Source organism: Peromyscus maniculatus, chromosome 1 (assembly GCF_049852395.1).
Source record: "Peromyscus maniculatus bairdii isolate BWxNUB_F1_BW_parent chromosome 1, HU_Pman_BW_mat_3.1, whole genome shotgun sequence".
Taxonomy (NCBI): Eukaryota; Metazoa; Chordata; class Mammalia; order Rodentia; family Cricetidae; genus Peromyscus; species Peromyscus maniculatus.
Window position 1 is genome coordinate 47,407,814 of NC_134852.1, and position 20,101 is coordinate 47,427,914.

Sequence of the window (20,101 nt, forward strand, 5' to 3'; positions counted from 1 at the left end):
CCTGTACTGTGCCAGGGGCTGGACCAGATATGGGGTATAGTGACCAACCAAGGTTGGGGTTTGATCTCTCAGAAGCTCCATTTACCCTTTGGTCCTCCCAGGCACAGGCTTCAAGACTCTATGGGGGCTCCACAGTGCTCACTGGAATGTGTGAGAACCTTGGGTGCATATGTAGACACAGATTGACGTGCTGTGCAGGAATGTTAACCCATCTTCTGAGTCTCTGACCTGTCCCCCACATCAACTGTATAATTCAGCTCGGCCTGGTGCCATCAGTAGGTACTTTGCCCTTGGCACATGCCTGACTCTCTTCAGCCAAGTTTTCCCCTTTTGTTTTTTCCTAACTCCAGGAAACTGATCTCGGCCCTGTGGTGGAATTGGGATTTTAACCAAGTGTCTGCAATGATGAGTCTTCCCTGGCTCTGGTGCACTACTGACCAGAGATGGAGGGATCTGTGTTCTGTAAGGGTCCAGGGAAGGCAGGCCCTGAGTATGACTTGGTTGTTTTCATTTGTACCCTGGTAGTTTCTTAGCAAAGGCATGATGGCTGGAAGGTGACTAAAGTCAGCATTTACCAAGGGGCTCTGGGGGATTGTTCTCAGTGACTCTGCTCACTCCTATGGCTCAGGCTGTATGTGTGAGCCAAAGCTAGCTGCAATCTTCCCTGCAAGCATGGCTTTCCCAATATTTGATCTCTCTGGTTTCTAGTAAGAAACTTTGTACCTCCTTCCAAGATAAGAAAACAAATCAAGGTAAACAGCTGAATGCGAGTGGAATAACTTGTGATCCCAGGATTCAACAAGTGGAGGCAGGAGGATTACAAGTTTGAGACCAGCCTTGGCTACAAAGGGAGGCCCTGTCTGAGAAAGAAAATAATGAAGGCTGACAATGGGAAAGTTGGAAGAGCAGGGACCAGGTGGCTGCTGTGGGTTACATACTGGCTTTGGGGAATCATGGGAGTTATACATATCTTAGCAAAAGTGGCGTGTGGGTCTCTACCAGAGTTACATGGCAGAGAATGATGATTTCCTTCAGCTGACAAGGCTCGCCAGCCACCCTAGAGCTGATGGAGGGCTATTCAAGTCACAGGTTCTCTGCAGTCACACAGAGCATAGGCTATATTCTAGCTTGGCAGTACACTAACTTAAGGTGTGAGGAAGATAACCCAGACAGTTATCTGGTTGGACAGTATACTGGTCATATGTTCAGTCTCAAAAGAATCAATGTCCAGAGAGTTGTGATGTACTAATTGGCTGGAATCCGATTGGTTTGGGGGTTTGCCCTTACAACTCAAGAGTTGATGTAGCTATTACTGACAATTCCAGAGCCAGTCAGGCATGGCCAGCCTTTTGGTATTGTGATACAATTTTGTCATCTTCATATCTCATAATGTTCTGAGTAGGTTCATGATTCAGTGTTGGATACATGGCTATCCCAGGGTTCATGAGGCCTATAGCCAACAGTTTGACATGCCTGGATGTACCAGTGCTGCATTTAGAATGGTCCAGGCCACAGCCTTGCACACAAGTAGAGAACTGTGACTGCATCTGTGTTAGGTACTTCAGCCTCATTATGGTTTTAAAAGAAAAAAGCCTGTTTAAACAACTTAAAGGAAGCTGGGCATGGTGGTGCACCTTTCATCCCACTCATGAAGCAGAGACAGGTGGATCTCTGTGAGTTTGAGGACATCCTGGTCTACATAGTGAGTTCCAGGACAGTCAGGACTACATAATGAGACCCTGTGTCAATACAACAAAACTTCAGTGGACAAGACTTATTTTGGCTCAGATTTCAGTCCATTGAGGTGGGGAAGCCTGGTGGGGTTCATGGCTATGGAAATACGTGACAGAGGCTCCTCACATTACAATGACCATTCGACAGAGGGCAGCCTGAACACAAGAACCAGGACTGGTATAATCTTCAAAGCCCCCTGGCTCTAGTGGCTATTACTGCCAGCCAGTCCCTTACACATCCCAAGAGCTACAAAATCTCCCAAAAGAGCACAGATATCCAGGGACTAAGGATTCAAAACAGAATCCTGTTTCAGATTCAAATCATAACCATACAGCCTTTGAATAATTTTTTTTTGAGAAAGGATCTCCCTATGTAGCATAGGATGTCCCAGAACCCAATAAGTAGGCCAAGCTGGCCTCCTATTTACGTAGATCAGTCTACCTCTGCCTCCTCAGTGCTGGGACTAAAGGGGTGTACCACCATCTCCAGATTCCATCCCCAGATTCCTTTGACTAATTTATATAAGGATATCATAAAAACACCAAGGTTGATCTTGATTGGACCTAAAGCCTGGTGTTATCACTCAAAGGCAGAATTACAAGTAAATTCTTATTTATTGGTTATTTCAGAGCCCTACTGTTTGTTTTACAAAAGATATTGTTTCTGAAGTGCTCCTAGCATGCATCTCTCTTAACTCAGGAAATCAGCCAATCTACAAAAGTTCAAACGTCTTTCTTGGGCCATATGTAAAGTTTAAAGCAAGGCACACCTGTAGGTTTCAAGGCCTGTGGATGCTCTTTCAGTGGGGATGGCATGGTGAGCCACTCTTTGCTTTCTGTCCCTTACCCCAGCCTTGATTGCAGAGCTTTTTAGTGGCCAACTCCAAGTATTCCTGTTCTTACCAGGTGCTAAGCACACCAGGGCCACACATGACAGGAGGACCAAAAGCAAAGTGGCTCAACGAGAGGGGGTTCTCCAGTGTGCAAAGTGGCTTTGGCTTCAGCTCTGGGTGGGTTTGGGCCTCATACAGAGTCAGCAGACTGTTTCCCCATTTCTGCCATTGTTGGGCTTGGCATCGTCCTTAGGTTTTCCCCTGGAGCCTCTGCATGCTTGGATCCTCAGGTACAACTCTCTAGCAGCTCACTCACTCCACCAGTCCATTAAAAACAAACAAACAAAAAACGAATAAAAGGAATCCAGATTGACTCTGATTGGGTCAGCGTAGATCACATGCTTGGTCTTGGTCCATTCCATGTCTAGAGAGCAGAGATGCACTGACTGGGTAGAACTTGAGGCCAGATACCTTCAGGATGGGAAGGGAAGGAAGGAGTGTGACTGGAAAAAGGGATCTGTTCTACTCCAGGCAGTTGTGTTACTGTGCTGACTTCTTTCTTCTCAGTAAAGCTGGAACAGAGGTGCAACTGCTTCCTCCTCTCTTCTTTTTCTTCCTCTTTTCTTTCTTTCCTCTTCCTCCCTTCCTCCTTCTCCTACTTCTCCTCTTCCTGGTCCTCCCTCTGTACCCCTGCTCCTCCTTCTTCCAGAGCACGAGGGACAGCGGCATTTTTGACCTTTAAAAGGCTTGTTTGAAGCCTCTCACTGGAGAGAGTGAGATTTTCCTTGGAACAAAAGTTCATGGCAGGAAAACCAAGGTGGACAAAGCCTTTTAACTAGAGGATCACCTTCCATCTTCAAGGGCTCCCGCTGAACTCCAGTCTTGCTGGGGTGAGATGAGATGTGGGACCTTAGCAGCAGAGAGAGCTCTTCATCAATGCAAGGGGACTTCAGTATGGAAGCCCAGGTGACTTTCCACCAAGGAGAGCAGAGTCTCGGGTGGAAGAGGTCACTTCTAGAGGAGCTGAAATCAAGAAGCAGAGACTATGCAAAGTCAAGCCCCCTGTGGATGTCTGGACCAACTTCCCATCTGATCCACAGGACCAGCACATATTTCTTCTGCCAGGAGTCTGCACAAGTTCTCCATGAATGCGGCCACCCTCTTCTGAAATCCCCTGTTTCTGAGTGATCAGAGGGGCACTGCAGGTGGCTGGAGACCATCTCTTGCAAATGAGAAAATTGAGATGGGGACAGCTTGTCCAAGGAGTATTCTGAGCCACCTTTCTCCTCAGCTCAGCCCACCCCCCAGTTTTCGGCACTTCACTCTTGGTCACTAGCAATGACTTTATCAATGACTATACCATGGGAGGCAGAATTGTAAGGACAGTTAAGGGGAAAGAAGAGCAATATACAAACAAAAGTGAAAGGAAGGCTTTTGTGTCAGGAGCTGCAACTCAAAGGAGTTAGTTCAGATGCGTCAACCAATCATCAATCCTGGGGCTATTTGGAACGACAGCCGTCAGAGCAAATGGATTACTTTCAAAGCAGGTGGACTATTGGTATAAGATGTTTACATGTGGGACATCAAGAAGTAATCTTCTACTGCTACTAGGAATGCACGCTACAAATTATGAGGTCACAGAACACAAAAGGGGGCTCCTATGTGGGGGAATTAATGGAACCTGCTTTGATGAGACATATTTAAGGATCAATTTTTCATCAGCATAAATACTAGGCCTCTGCTTACTGTTGCATTGCCTTCCACCCTAGCTTCTATCCCTCCTGCATAAATATAAGCACCTGGGTCTCCCCTCTGCACCCCACCGTGGCAGGAGCGGGTGACAAGCACTGCGGCGCCGACAGGGGGCGCTGGCAAGCTCCGGCCTGAGCTCTTTTGGTCCAAGCTGTGGGTCTTGGTTCTCAGATGGTGGGAAGTCGCTGTCCAGCGGATCCAGACTCAGTAGGCCTCTTAGAAACCCACCGACTCCAAATGACCCCCAGATGAAGTCCAACAGGCCTTCTAGTAAGGGGCGGTCTTTCTTTGATGTACGTGCTCCAAGGGCTGCGGGTGCCTGAGCCACTGGTAGGGGCACATTCAGGGGCCTCAGAATGAAGTGAGGATGCACGTCTGTGTCTCCCCCAAGGCCTAGGCGTGCTGGCGGTTGCAGGGTTAAAAGGAGACAGAGACCACCACCCTCATTCTATCCCCGAGAAAGTGCCTTTTCTTCGAGTCCATATGGCCACTTCCTTTCGACCTGCTCGCTGCTTTGTCCAAACTGTCACTTATGAAGAATCACTTGACTTACAGTCTCAGGTTCAAAAGACCACAGAATATAATCAGTCGATCCAGGAAGAACTGAAATAAAGAACACCAATTCCACTCCCACAGAGATAGTGGTATCATTGATGTGACTGCTTGAAGAAAGAAAAAACCCTAAACCTTGTATTTTGTCCAAAGCACATCAAATTGGAGAATACAGACATAATTCCTAAACTCTTTTTTTGGGGGGGAGGGCTGGTAGGAGATACAGATACATACATACTTACATACGTGCATGCACGGTTGACATTCTTTAGGTCTTAGTCTCAAAGAACTAGCTTGTCATTTGTTCCAGGTTCTCTTAACAAGGTGGGGGTGGAGGGGTGGAGACAGGCAGAGGGAGAGGAGAGAAAGAAAAATACTGCTCTCCCTAGGGCCAGCTTTGAGGATATGGGCAGTAGTGGTCAGGCTGGTGCCCACTGCCCAGAGCCCACTGCCAGCAGCTTCTTGGCGCTGGTGCAGGCACCCCACCAGGCCGGATGCCAGTAGCTCCTCCCAAGTTTCTGAGCCTTGTCCTCACTCCAGAACTGCTGTTTGCATCTGAGTGGATCCTTCCGCTGAAGGAGTGGTGGGCAGCTGGAGAGAGCTTTCTCCATATCTTTGCTTTTGATGTATTGTGATGCTGGAGTTTAAAACCCCCTACCTAGTCATCTTGGGGGGACTTAGTTCGGACAAGCTGGAACTTGTTCTACCTGTATCAGTGTTTAAGTGTCTCAATGGCTGGGCATTTTGTATAATCAATCTTTCTCCATCCCTTCTTAATCATTCACAGCCCAGGCCCCACTCTCAGACTCTCTCTCTGTCTCTCCTCCTCCTCCTCCTCTCCTTGCCCATCATCTTTATTTGTCAACTCTGTAGACCTTGTCTTCCTGCTATCTGCACACCCAACACCACACTTCAGCCTTTCTTTAAAAGCAAGCCGCTCATTGGTGTGTCTGCATACTTCTTTATTATTATTATTGAATCTTTTTTTTTTTTTTTACCCATAATGACACCAGGATCATTATATAATCCCATAACAAAGAGGCTTTTGAGGCACCCGCTTTTGTCAACTCTAGGACAGAGAATCCGTAATTGCATTATTCGGCTTCCTCCCGCCCCCCATCTTTCCCCCCTTCTTTGCTTCACAGAAGCCCAACCTCTGCATCCCTGAAATCCCCACTTTGTTGCCTCGGCTTATATTATTTGCCCAAACGTTCGCCAGGAGGACCAGCCTTGCAAAGTTGCCTTTAAAAAAGTTATTTTGTTTCGTAATTAAGTCTCGGAGCCCACCGCGATGATTATTCTGGACCCATAAGGCAGAGAACCTGCATGACGTTTTTCTCGAAGTTTAATTACCGTATGCTAATTTCCTTGCCTACTACGTGATTAATTAAAATCATATTTTCATAATCATTTGGCACTAGTATTGTTTTAGAATTATCATGATCTCCTAAATAGTGTCTGTAAATAAAGTCGCCTCTAATGGCAGCGCGGGAGGCGAGGCTGAGGACCTCTCCGTGTTTGTATCGCGGCGATTGGCAACATAACGGCCTTATTTACATTAAATACGCCACAAGGTTACAGCGCGGATCAACGTCATTTGATCGCTGATGACTCCCTTAAACGCCCGGGTTGTGACTGATTCTCCACGTCCCGCTGTCCACCGAGATTCACCCGCGAGTTTTTTTTTTTCACCGAAGAGAAACAGACTTTAAATAGTTTGAGGAACAGGTAAGAATTACGCGTTTTCCTCTCCCCCTTTCTGCGTCTCTCTCTCCTCTCTCCCCGTGGCAATCGCTCTTTCCCTCTCGGCTGGATAAAAAATTCTTTAGTTAAAGGCAGGAATGCAAAGTAGTGACAAGCGAAGGGGCTGATGTATGTCTCCGTAACGAGTCTGACAATCAGAATGTAGCTCTTGGAGAATAGATAGATTTTAATAAGTGTGTTTACATGAGCTCAAGGTCAGAAGCAAGCTGCGCTGTGTTAAATGGTTTCTTAGTTGCTAGACAGAGAGAAAAAATGGACGACCACACACCATTCTTTGTAGATTATTATATCAAGGGTTCAGTCTCCGGCTCATCAAAGCTAAATGCTGAAAGACCTATCTAGTTGCTGTGAATTACGCCAGGGCGACAATGGAGAGCGTTTTTAATGGTACAATGCATTTCACCTACCAGATAGGGGGAGGCCGAGCAGGGGATGGGATGTCTGCTGGGGTTGGATGATGAGTATCAATGAACGGGGCGATTCTGAAATGAGGTTGATGAAAAGCGAGCCTGCCCTGCCGGGGCTGGGCTAAGAGCAGTTGGCCGGGCTCTGGCGAGTGGGCGAGCTAGGCGCGCGAGCTGGGCGCCCGTCCCCCCTCAGCCCCGGAAAATGATCAAGTCAATCATGTGGACATGTTTCATTATTCATTGAACACAATCTTTTACAACGCTCGGTTTACGTGCCCGAGTTTGCTCCCGACGCCCGCGTTTAATGTTTTAAGGTAAGGCAAACAAAGGTGGTGGGGAGGCCGGGGTTGGGGGTGGGGGCAACGCGGTGGAGGGACGCGCGGGTGCCAGGTGGTGGTGGGGGCGGCCACGATCTCCGGGAGGTGGCAAAGTGAGTTTGGACTCTTGGCGTGGTTCCCCCCTTCCCCTCCCCCTCCCCCGCCTGGCGAGGCCTGCAACCGGGTTGCTTCTCACCCCATCGCGATTAAAAAATATGGTCTAATTAAATATCCGTGGTTGTGACGTTGGCGAGAGAAGCTGTCAGCTGGGGTTAAGGGGAAAGAGAGAGAGAGGGAGGAAAAAAAAAAAAAAAACAGGAGGAGGAAAACCGAGTAGAGGCGGCCACCCGGCATCGAATGGCGCTGGAGAACTTCGGCGGAGAGCGGGACCAGCGCCCTGGCCGCCGCTTCCCCACCGCAGCCGCAGTCCCAGGACCGTTACTTTGAAAGGGAGTCTCCAGGACCAAGCGCACAGCGCGCCAGTGGGATCCGGCGCCCACCCGGCCCAGTCCGCGCCTCCAGCCTGCGCCACCCGCTTCAGCTCGCGGCCCGGGGAAACTTTCCTTAGGGTAGGGGGCCGGGGGAGCCGAAAGAGAAGGGAGGTTGCGCGGCGGAAACTTCTCCAGCGACTTTACCGGTTTGCTCCGGGGCTGCTGCTGGTGGTGGTGGGTCCCCGCTACCTCCCCCCACACACCGCAATCGTGCGTGGTGCTATCTGCCCTCCACCCAGGAGACAGAGGGTAATTGACAACCTTTTTTTTTTTTTTAAATCAAAGTTAGCTGATGCTTACGGGGTGCCTAAGTTGCCGGTGTAGAGGGCCGCCGAGACCTGCCATTTTGTGTTTGCATCGGCTTCCTGCGCCCCAAGAGCCGGGCGAGGCCCGGCCGAGTGCCTGGGGGGCGAACCCGGGATCCCAGGACCATAGAGGCCCTGGCACACAGGTGCGCCGCCTGCAGCACCTGCCCCAATCCTGTCTAGGTCCCGGGGGCCTGCGGGGGCCCGAGACACAGAAATAAATAAATAAGTAACAGGTTATGGAGGGAAATGAGCTGGCCAGTCCCGGGCTGGAGATGCGAGGCCAATCAGATTGAAGGAGTAGGACCGAGAGTGTGTGTGTGTGTGTGTGTGAGGGGGGGCAGCCAGGGGAGGGGACCACTGGGGGGAGTCCTGGGAAGAGCAAGATTTTCCGGGGGGGGGGGGGGGTCATCCTCAGCCCAGCCCAATACTGGAGCGAGAATGAACGTCGCTAATAAGCCTTTCTGTTTGCTTCAAGGCATTTTTTTTAAAAATTGAAGATGAATTAAGGAAAACAGTCGTAGGCGGGTCTCAAGATATATTTTAGGCAAAAATATAATAATATAAAAATAAAAATAAAGAAGAGGGTTTTCTTTGATGAGTAGAAGTGTCCAGATCTCGATGCTCCCATCTGTTGCAATCTTGCAAACAATTACAATATAGATTATCTTCGCATACATGGAGGTATGAGAAGTGAGGGAAGGTGGAAATAGGCGCTGGGGAAGTTAGAGAAAGGAAAGAAGGAGGGGGATCTTCCCCTCTCCTCCCTTTAACTCTTCGGAGGAAATTCTTGCAAGGTTTCTCTAAGGACAGGTGGAAAGTTAAGTGCCCCCCCCCCATTTTTCACTCCTGATTTGTGAGTCCTTCTTGCTGTCCGCCTCTTGGCGAGCGCGCACTCAAGTCCCCGAGTTCTCTCCTGGAAGGTTGGGGTCGGTGCAGGCAGAAGCCTGGGGCTGGAGCCTGGGAGGAGCAGGGCGGGGTCCCGGCCTGGCGCGCGGGTGGCAGCAGTGGCCGGGTTTTGTTTGCAGGATATTGTTTTGTCTATCGGGTGCCTCGCAGGAGACGTGATTCGTCAGCCGCCTTAGTTTTCACTTGAGCGGAAAATAACGGCGGCTACGTGCAGTCCGGGCCTGCCCGGCTCGAGCGCGCTGTGCGTGTGCAGCCTCGGAGGTGCGCGCCGGTGGGCGGCAGGGGGACATTCTTTAGGGTAGCGGGCCAAGCGGGGTGAGTGCGCTCGAGCTGGCCCCGGGTTCCTTCTGCGCTTCTCGGGGCAGCCACCGCCACCGCTCTGCAGTTTAGCAGAAATCCGACAGGGGCCGCGTTTGCTGAGCGCATCCGGCCGGCGGCAGTCAGAGCGGGGCCGCGGGGCCAGGCTGCTCCGTGTAGACGTCGGGAGGGGGCCGGAGGGTGGTGGGGGGGGGGAGCCGACTGGGAGGGGCTCGAGTAGCGATCTTGGCCAGAGCGAGCACCGCTCCCTGTCGCTCTGTACCCTCGTGTTCTCCGCGATTTGGGCAGCCAGGCGCGCCTGGGCCTTGGTCCCCCCCACCCCCGCCCCCAGATCCCAGGTCTCCAGGCTGGGTTTAGGTGAACTTGAGGTGGGGTGTGCGTGCGCATATGTGTGCGTGCGTGTGTATGTATGTGGAAAGGGAAGCTTGAGTGGAGACACTCTGTTTTCTTTCCTTGTTTTTAACAACTGGATTTTGACTTTGAAACCAGCTTCGTTCGCTCACTGCTTGGGCTGGGAGGGGGGCTATCTTTCCCCATCACTCACATCTTTGTTCATTGTTCACTGAGTGCAAGGCAGGCGACTTAGAGCAAAAAGGAGGGAGAGAAAGAGGGAAAGGCAGAAGAGGGGGAGAACGAAGAGGGACGGGCGGGGGGGGGGGGCACACCCATGTCATCTCCCGGGTCGTGTTGGTGAGTGAAATAGTAAACCCATGTATGGAGGGTCACCAGGAAAGTGGACATTACCGCTTTAATTAACTTCGAGATGCTCCGGCGGCGGGACCTGGCGTAGCCATGACGCGCCCCCATAAATCTGCCGGGCCGGGCTGCTCCAAGAACTCATACAGTAGCAGCGTCTGATCCAACGCGCGCCTCCCCGGCCGGAGTCCATTTGCATAATTGGATTTTTTTTTTTTTTGCCTCCTTCTTCCCTGAAACTTGTTTGAAAACCCAAATGAAAACTGCGACGACCTGCACACTCAAAAGCAAGTGCCAAGTAAGTGCCCTGTAGTGGCCTCCGCGCGCCCCGAGGTGAGGGCACAGAGCCCGGGGTGTGGGGTGGGGGCGAAGTGCCCAGCCCGGCTCCGGTGTGAGCGTGCAGCGGGCGGGAGCACTGCATCTGCCGGGCTGGATGTTCATAGAACTTTTGCTTTAAAACAAAACAAAACAAAACTCCTACAACCGTCTCTCGACTTTTCTAGCGAGGTGAGGTGGTTGGGCCAAGAGTGTACTTGTGACGAGAATGAAGAGGAAATCTTGAGGACACAGTTGAGAGTTGGGCATCCTGGTTCGCTGGGAGGGTGGCGGGTCCCTGTAGCCGCCGCCGCCGCCGCCGCCGCCGCCGGCGGCGGCGTGGAAAGCTGAGCGGGTAAGCGGGATTCATTGCCAGTTGTGCTGCGGCCGCGCTGTGCGGCGGATACAGTTTGTCGCCAAATGCCTCCCCTATTACTCTAAGGTTTGTGTCTCCATGTGTGTCTGCGTGAGTGTGTGCGCGTGTGTGTTTTACTGTGCTTTAAAAGGAAGAAAAGCAACCAAAACAAGAGCATGAAGGCTTCCTTTCTAATCTGCCTTCCCTTCAACCTCCTCTGTTTCTATTGCTGGAAGAGCAGAGTGAGAGCTGTTTTGCCTAAGACAGGGTCACTACCAACAGATTGACAATTCGGTTGGAAATGCTATAAATTCTACAGCAGAGATGCAGCTGTGAGCATGACATGCCGGCTCCACCCCGGTCAGGGAAATGGCTTGACAAGCTCAAATTATTAAAAAATGTATAATCTATTATTATTAGTGGTAGTATTTACAGTGAGCAGGATGGAGGGAGAAGTGGATTGCTTTGGAGAAGACACCAACTGTCCTTCCCATTTTCTGGTTTGCCTGGGAGCTTGCTGTGGGCAAGGTCCACCACCCTGCATGGCAGGGCCCTGGAACTCAGCTTTCAGCTCCTGGAGTCACAGGGGGCGCATCCTCCCTTAGCCCTTTGGCCTCTGCTCTGAGAGAGCCTAGGGCTTTGGTTGAAGGCTGCTTTAGCTATGATGTCATCCTGATAGTGGTGCAAATGTCTCTTGATCCCACCATTACCCGGCTGAGTTGCTGGTAATGATAGCACTCTGCCCAGCTCCCTCACAATCACAGGACCCAGAGCCCTAGGAATTAACCACCCCACCTGACCAACAAAGAGTCAGCTACCAAAAGCATGGCTGCCGAGCCCAGTTTTTGCATTGATGGGCCTAACATAGATACTAGAACGTTGTCAGAGTCCTGAACTGAGGGTCCTCTGATTTTCCAAAGTTTGGAAAACTTTTGGAAGGCTTTGATGTACAGAGAATCCTTAATCTGGGGACACTGGACTCTGATAGTGAATGGACAGCAATGTGTGGATGTGATGAATGATGAGGACCTCAGGTCTTGCTATAGCCATTGTATGGAAAAGGGGACTATGACATTCAGTTCATTAACTGTGACTTTATGTTAATATAGCTGCAAGTAAACCGGATTTAGTGTTGATTTTAAAATAGTGTACAATGATTTAAGATTTCTTTTGATTTACTGTTCAAATGAAATTTGCATAAATGTGATGAAAATGAACTTAACATCTGGGCACATGAAAAAAGGTTAGTGCCTCATATGTCATCTGCAGAGAAAGTCTTTAAAACGCTTTCACCCTAAACTGGGTTGAGGAAACAGTTCCTGGAGACATAAATGGTAATTATGTAAAACCTGGAGAAAAACACTTTCAATACATTTGCATTCTCTTGGACCAGTGCTCTGAAAACTCATCTTGTTCTATGCCTGGAGTGTTTAACTTCTGAGCAGGCTTCAGGTCCTTACAACTCAGCAATTTAACTGCTGGTCAGAGCTGTCTTCACGGACAGCTTAGGGCAGGCATGGAACAATTGTCATGCTGGGCTGGTCCAAGTCAGAGGCCAATAGCCTCCATTATGGGAGAAGGTAGGAACTGGTCAAGACATGTGGCCCTACCAGTCGTATCCGCCCACTGGGCACTGAAGGCTTGGATATACATTATTTGCAGAGCCCTCCAATCCAAAAGCTGACCCATCAGGTTGTCTCCTCCGCCATAGGTAACCAAGAAAATTCCATCAGCTCAGACCTATAAAATCCTCAAGCCTTTTCACGTGAGCTCTAAACTCTATCTTACTTTTGGAGCGAGATGAGCTTGTCTCTGGCATCAGGAAATCAGTTAAACAGCCTTCCCCAAGCATGGCTGCCTTTTGCTCAAAACTTGTCTATGAATGGCACAGGTGTTTTTAAAGTGCCTTGAATGGAAGGGGGAAAAAAGAGAGCAATGATGCTTGTGAGAATATAGTTGAATTTGGTTGTTTTTTGTTTTTGTTTTTAAAGAAGGGTAGCATAAAAGAAGAAAGCAAAATAGATTTATTTTTCCAGCTTCAATGAGGACAATTATAGCTTTTTAAGATCTTTGGATTTAGTGCTTTTAATAAGCCTTTTAAGTAAGCTGAAATATCAGCTTGCATTTTGTTCTTAACATTATTTAAAGTGAGACTCGATGCAAATTTAAATCGTAAGTGAGTTTCCAGTAGGTCACTTTGGGGCCATGCTGAGGACAGAAATGCTCTACCTCCAGCTCACCTGCTGGGACCTGAAGTCCTTGGGTACTGAGCCCAGCTTCATCATGTTTCCAGGTAAGGTCTTAGATAAGATAGAAGGTCATGTGCCCTTGGTATCCTGATGCCATCCATCTCTCAGGCTGTAAAGGCTGCAATTTGGAGTAAACACACACACACACACACACACACACACGCACACGCACACGCACACGCACGCGCACGCGCACGCGCACGCGCACGCGCACGCGCACGCGCTCACACTAATAAAGTCCTCACCTTGGTAAAGTGTTCGAACTAGCACTTCTTGCTCTCCTTCTCTTCCTTCTGCCAGCACCTGCCCTCTGCAGTGGTATAGCATGGCCCCTCCAGGGCTAGCTGCTTAAGGTATGGCTGCATCTGTAATAGGATGTGGGGATGGAGGGCTCTCTCTGGTTGGCTAGCCAGACTGCCAAGTACTGTAGGAAGTTTTGCAAGGAGAGGCTCTGCCAAGGCAATGAATTGGTTTTCATGTCTTGAAGCTTTGGCCTGCTGTCATGTTCCCCTTGGTTGCTCTGTGCATCCATAGAATGGTCCGGCAATCATGTGTGGGGTCAGAAAGAACTAAGCTAGGAAGTGACTTTTGATCGTTATAACTGGGGTCTCACTTGCAGTAATAGTAGGTGTGTATGTGGTATGTGTATGGTCTATATTCATTTATGCACACACACACACGTGCAGGGGTGGGGGTGGGGAGATATTGCCTGCTAGAAGCACCTGCTCTGAGATGATTTCCTTTTCACCACATTTCAGTGTGTAAGAGAGAAGAGTGAGTTTGTACCTGTGCATGTCAAGTGGACAGATCACTTATAGAAAGAATCAGAAAATACAAGCATTTTTCCTTAGGATGTGGACCCTGGGCGATACTGTCCTCACATCCTACTTTATTTTGTGTTTTCTAAATGCAGGCAGACATAGATGAAAACCACCAGGAGGGCCTCCTCAGGCCAGTCTGTGGCACCCATCGGCTTCTGTCGATTGTCTGCCCTGAGATGCACAGTGAAGAGAGGGAACTGGCTCTGTGGACTGTTGGAGGCACTCTCCAGATTTCACTTTCAAAAATCGTTGTGGTCTTTGGTCTTCCTCTTGTATCTGAGCTACTTTAAAGAGCCTCCACAGTACGCAGCTTTCCACACATGCTAGGCTTGCTGGAGATGCCCTAGAAATGGAGTCTCTCTGCATTGAGCAGATTTCTATCAGGATGAGGCCTTGAGAAGAACCCACTGGAGGAACCTGGGCACTTTTTCTGCCGACCAAGATCTCTCAAAGTTGGTACTAGGTACATTTTCTAGTTGTGGGTATTTGTCGTGTGGGATGTTGAGTAGCATGCGAACCTCAACCCACTAGATGCCAGTAGCTCTCTTGATTATGACCATCAGGAATGTCTAGACATTTTCATATATTCCCCAGGAAGGGGATTCAAGCTCATGCTCTGAATTGTGCACGTATGAGGCTTTGTTCTGGACCTCCCAAAGCGGGACACGGAGATCACTTTTGACCTTACTTCCAGGAAGTATACAGGCAATATACGGATTGGTTTCTATGTGCCCCTTAGGCCGTGCACAAGATGAGGGCAGCTTTGGAATCTGGGAGGAGGAAAGTTTTCTTTCTTTTTCTTCATTGTGTAAGAACACATGGAAGAATAAAAGGCTGTCCAGTGCAAGATGTGGTGCTCAATTCCAATGTTTCTGAATACCAGTTATACCTTTAAAAAGGCCCTGTGGGTGAGAGCTGTGTTCTTGGACCACATGGAATCCAGGCAACAGAAAGTGACACTGCTCAGGCACCATGATGAGGCTGGGCACCCTGTCGGCAGGATAATGCCAGTCGTTTGTTTTTGAGCTCATACTACATACTTCCCTAGGAGGGCAGGTTCTATATTTATTCAGTTTCACTAAGGGAAACCGAGGCAATGAGCAGGAGAAGTGGATAGCTCCTTCTGCTGTGCTCCTACTTAACTCTAGGGTTGTGAGGCATATCCCTGTCCCATATTCAGCAGTCCCTCCTACACCAGGAGCTGTCAAGAGAAGGCAAGAAGGTCACAGGCACCATAGCAAGCCCTGTCCACGAAGTGCAGGATCCCACAGGTGGGTGGGGAGAAAGCTATGCAGATGCTTCCTGGGCAGTGACACAGGGAAGCCTGCAACCCAGTGTCCAAGCCTCTCTGCTTATTTCTAGCTTCAGTATATGGCTTTCCGATGAGAAAATTAAATGCTGTTTTGACACAGGAAAAATGATCACCATAGGCCTGAGCTGACATTAACCTGAGAGCTTTCTACCAAGGCCCTGATGCTTTGGTTACCTGGGCCCTACTTAGTTGGGTCTTTGGCTACTGAGGTGGAGGTGGACTTGTCCTCTGCATTCTATTCCTACTCTTCTCTCTCCCCATGTTGGCTCCTCCACCAAGATGATGGTCTGCCAGCTCAGAAATTGATAGAGATAGATTCAGAGGTAGATAGATAGATAGATAGATAAACAGACAGACAGAGGCACAGAGGGAGACAGACACACAGAGAGATGGACACACACACACACACACAGAGAGAGAGAGAGAGAGAGAGAGAGAGAGAGAGAGAGAGAGAGAGAGAGAGAGAGAGCTCTATTTAGGTTATAAAAGCTAAGTCATGGATTCCCTAAACATTAAGATTAATCACAGAATTGCCCATTCAACTTTGATTAGAATGACTGGTATTTCTAAGGCTCCAATGTGATTCCTATGTCTTTGCTTTTGGCTTGCATTTGTTTGAGACAAGGTCTTGGTATATAGCCCTGGGTGAGTCCCCCAAGTTTTAGGATTGGGTGCTCCACTATAGGTGCTCCTGCTTCTCAGTCAGGGATTTTGGTTCATGGAAGAGCTCTGGCCCGGCCTTCAGGAGAATGTATTAACTCAGTAGATGTTGCTGCCTGATGGCCCCAAGGACCTTAGAGGTAGGAAGTGGTCACAGTGTTAGTACCTGCCTCAGCCAGCGTTTGATGTTGGGTCTTTGTGAGTGCTGTATGTACCCTTTAGGTGCATTGTCTTGTTCAGGCCATTTAACCATCCAGGCAAGGGAGTGCGGTTTCCCATTGGGCAAACTAAGTACATGACAACTTATTGCAGCCAAGAGCCTTGAAGACAACTGCTCCAGCTGGCGCAATTCCTGGTCTTCTCCTTGCCTGCATCCTGCCCACCTCTCTGCACAAATCATCCTCCAAAGCACTACCAGTTCCCCTTTCAAATGGAAGTGAAAAACAGAAACCTGAAATGGTTGTTTTGCGAACATATGCATTGTTATAAATTTATTTGCGTAAGGGAGAAAGGTATATGGAAACTCCCATCAACTGAGGTCACCTTGGAGACAGCTCCTAGATCACAAATTGAATAGATTCTACATACAAAGTATCACCTCCTTGAATGGCTTGCCGCTTAGTTTGTCTTTAAACATATCTAGAAAGTTAGCTTCTTATTTATGAGAGGCAAATATGACTCATTTTTCTAAGATTTTAATTCTCTCTAAAAACCTCTTCCAGTCTAATCAGCCAAGGTTATTATTAATACCAGAGTGGGGTCTGTAGGAAGCCTACAGTATGGATGAGGGTCTGGAACGGCAGGGCAAGGGCCTGAGTTATTCCCCTCCCCTCTATTCTGGGTTCTGGTTTGGGGCTATGGTGCATGGATGCCAAGCTGCTGCTTCAGCAGGCTAGGGTATGCTCTGAGCACACTGGTTCTCAGATGAACATGGCTGGATCTGCTAATTAAACTCATGCTTGATCTCTGTAGTCCTTGAGAAACTTCAGTCGCCAACATTGCCACTTGATTGGGGGTGGGGCATGATCAGCATTGGTGGGTGGCAGCCCTCCTCCAACAGCCCAAAAAAAGTCCCCAAGACTGAGGAGAGGTAGTTCTGGAATGTGGGAGGGAGAAAAGAAACCACATGTGGATAAGAATGGGCTTAATCTGCCAGGTGAGACCTCTGATGGTAGAGAGTGGCCTCTGTGCTGGGCTGGCTGAGTTGCCCTCCATCCTGCCCTGGCTTACCACTTCCGAGTGCTGGGTATTTGGAATCAGCTTGCCTGGAGTGCTCACAGACTTTGAAGGCACTGTTTGTCAAGGCAAAGGCCAGCCACTCCATCTGCAATTCTTTTCTCTAGCAGTTGAGTTGACAACTTAATATTTATTTTCTCTGAGTATCCTTTTTTTTTTTTTTTTTTTTTCCTTCGAGACAGGGTTTCTCTGTGTAGCTTTGAGCCTTTCCTGGGACTCACTTGGTAGCCCAGGCTGGCCTCGAACTCACAGAGATCCACCTGGCTCTGCCTCCCGAGTGCTGGGATTAAAGGTTTGGAAGGGGAGAGATCATTGCAATATTAATTCTATTTATAATTTCTTTCTAGCATATTTTGGAGGCAGAAGAAATGGTATAGGCAGGATGACAGGGACAATTGCCATTTCTACAAGTGTAGATGAAGCATGCTAAGGCAGCAATCTTCTCCCTTAGCAACTACTGTCACCCTGGGAACAACACAGTGATGTTACATAGTGGGCTGGGGCAGGGCCTGGCCAGCTAGCCAGTGTGATGCACCCAATGGTGACTGGACTGTCTTTTAGGGGTTTGGGATGAGTGTGTACTGGGCCTATTTTGCATATTTATTCTCTAACTATGAGGTCAAGTAATGTGTTGCAGATCTTAGGGTACAAAGCATGTTCAAAACTCTCCTGGAAGTGCTGGCTACATTTTGACAGTCTGCCCTTTAATCTCACTGATTCCAGCAACTTGATCCTTTTATTTCCCATCCTATCTCAAAAGGTTGACAAGAGCTAGATCACAGTGAGATGTTGTTTGCAGGATTTGGAAGCCGGCTGTTCAGATGAAGGATATCAGGTCCATGTGTGGATCCTGGGGACCACGGGTGTTTGTGGTGAAAAAAACTTTTCCTTTTCATGATGCTACTATAGAGATAAAAACCGTGCAATTTGTGTGTGTGTGTGTGTGTGTGTGTGTGTGTGTGTGTGTGTGTGATCTCTTACTACTGTCTTCAATAAAATAATTTGTTCATTGATCTAAAGAAGGCGTGTTCCCAGTTGCCCCAATCCCCTGAATGGACATTCAATTTGAAATCTGCCTCTTGCTCTCGGCATAGTGTAGTGGACCTTGGGATGAGAATGCTTCTCTGTCAGCAGAATCTGATACAAAACCCAGATGTGAATATTTGTGCATCAGTGTGCACAGATCTTGACTCCCTCATCATCTTCTCAAAGGTGAAGGAATCAAAATTTTTCCCTGGGCTGGGGGCTACGGCTGTCCCCTCATTAATCTCAATCATCAGGCAAGTGTTAACCTTTAGATGAGCAGGGGACAAGTTTGAGCATTTCCCCACTCGCTTTATCATTGCTCCTAAAAACAGAGTCTAGAGAAGTCTTTGTGTGTGTTTGATTTGCTAGTTAATTTTTTTTTTTTTGGCCAGGGTTATGTGGTACACACATTTTGCTTGATATATCACTAGCTCCATGTTCATTTTTTTGCATAATTTAATATTTAGGTACCGTCTGTCCCCATTCTACAATTGAGATACTCTAGTTACTGAGCTGGAAACATCCAGTTTGAGAGTGAGAAAGAGCTTCTTGAAGCAGTTTTGCTTTGTTTTATTTTGTTCCAAAGCAGTGTCACACAGTGATAAAGAGCTCAGGGCCAGTCAGCGAGTTCAACGCTCACCCCTTCCACCTCCATGCTGTTGGTAAGCACATCGTTTTGATCTTCAAGCATTCCTGTTCCCATTGGCAGCCTTGGGACAATTCTTGCTTTCTCACAACATCAGCAGGATTAAAAGAGAAAAGCCCAGAGACCAGCTATTCAAGGAGTACCCAGGCAGCACTACTGTCTGCCTTCGAGAATTTGTTGACTGTTGGAAATACACCCAACCTAGAGCTGTGGGTGATGATCATTGCCGAGCCCACAGAAGTGGCTCGCTTGCCTTTGTGGCCCTGGCTAGTCCTCCCAGTTGTTTACTTGGGGATCAATAAGGATCGGCAGATTGATTTCTTCTGTTTCTGAGGACGCATCTTAAAGGGTCAGCTCAGTTCATAGCAGAGTCTGGGGTGGGGGCGGTGCTTGCACTCTTCATGAAACAATGGTTTTTAGTCTAGGTCATCAAGTGTGCCCTCCCCAGTGTACAGGCACACACACACACACACACACACACACACACACACACACACACACACGTCACACCACACACCTGTGATTATACATAGACACATGCCATACACACCAAATAGAACATGTATTAACAAGTCGCATGTGTATAAATGCATGTACATGTTCACAAACATGCATGTTTTCTTCCAGAGTCATGATGGGAATACGAGTCTTGTTCTTCATTTTTTTTTCCAGGCCAGGGAGTTGTTTTTATTCATTCATTTACTCATTCATCCATTATTTGATGTGTTAAGTGCCTTAACATCCTACTAAGGTTGATTCTGTGAAATAGAAGGAAGCACTCAGCCAGGATGGGAGGTGCAGGGTCTGTCAGTCTAGCTCCTGGGGAAGCTGAGGCAGGAGGATTGCAAATTCAAGGTCAGCTACTTAACTAGGTTCTTAAAAAGTAAAAAGGAGCAGGGATGATGCTCCGTCTTCACTTTCCTAACATGCTCGAGGCTCAGGCTCAGAAGGTGATGGTCCCCCATACTCACTCCTTGGACTCTAAAGGGGGAGGCATGTTATAATGACTTATCATTGTTTATGTCTGTTCCTAGCACACCTTAAGTACAAGGTCTGGGAATGACAGTGAAGTCTGATTCTTATCCTCTGTCCCTGAATGGGGGCTACCAATCCCCAGATGTCCTCACCTTCCTGCTGTTCGCAGGCACCTCACACTTTTCTTAAGTTGTCCCCTGGAGCAATACATGGGCACATTACCACACCAAAGGGAGCACCAAGCCTGAGCAAGGCCTGCAGAGGCCTCTTACCTCTGCTCCCACTCTCAAGGGTTCATGAAGCCAAAGACTTCATGTAGCTTTATCAGGAGACACCAAGACCTGGTTAGCCAGCCTTGCCTCTTCCTATGTCTTTAGTCTGTGCCTGAGACAAAGAGCTGACATTGGTCATGTGGCAAGGAAATCTTGA

At 48.6% G+C, this 20,101-nt stretch overlaps 1 protein-coding gene across 5 annotated transcripts in view; it reads left to right on the top strand.

Moving 5' to 3' along the window:
• The first annotated feature begins 6,479 nt into the window (after positions 1–6,479).
• Positions 6,480–20,101, top strand: part of Znf536 (zinc finger protein 536) — a 461,385-nt gene continuing 447,763 nt past the window's right edge. The window contains exon 1 of one of the 5 annotated variants that reach the window (XM_016003574.3): positions 6,480–6,598. The gene's annotated coding sequence lies outside the window, so the exon portion shown is untranslated. Of the gene's footprint in view, positions 6,599–6,871; positions 7,356–9,979; positions 10,376–20,101 lie in introns of those variants that run through there. The other 4 variants (XM_006985020.4, XM_076577521.1, XM_042275431.2 and 1 more) reach the window with 4 other exon arrangements.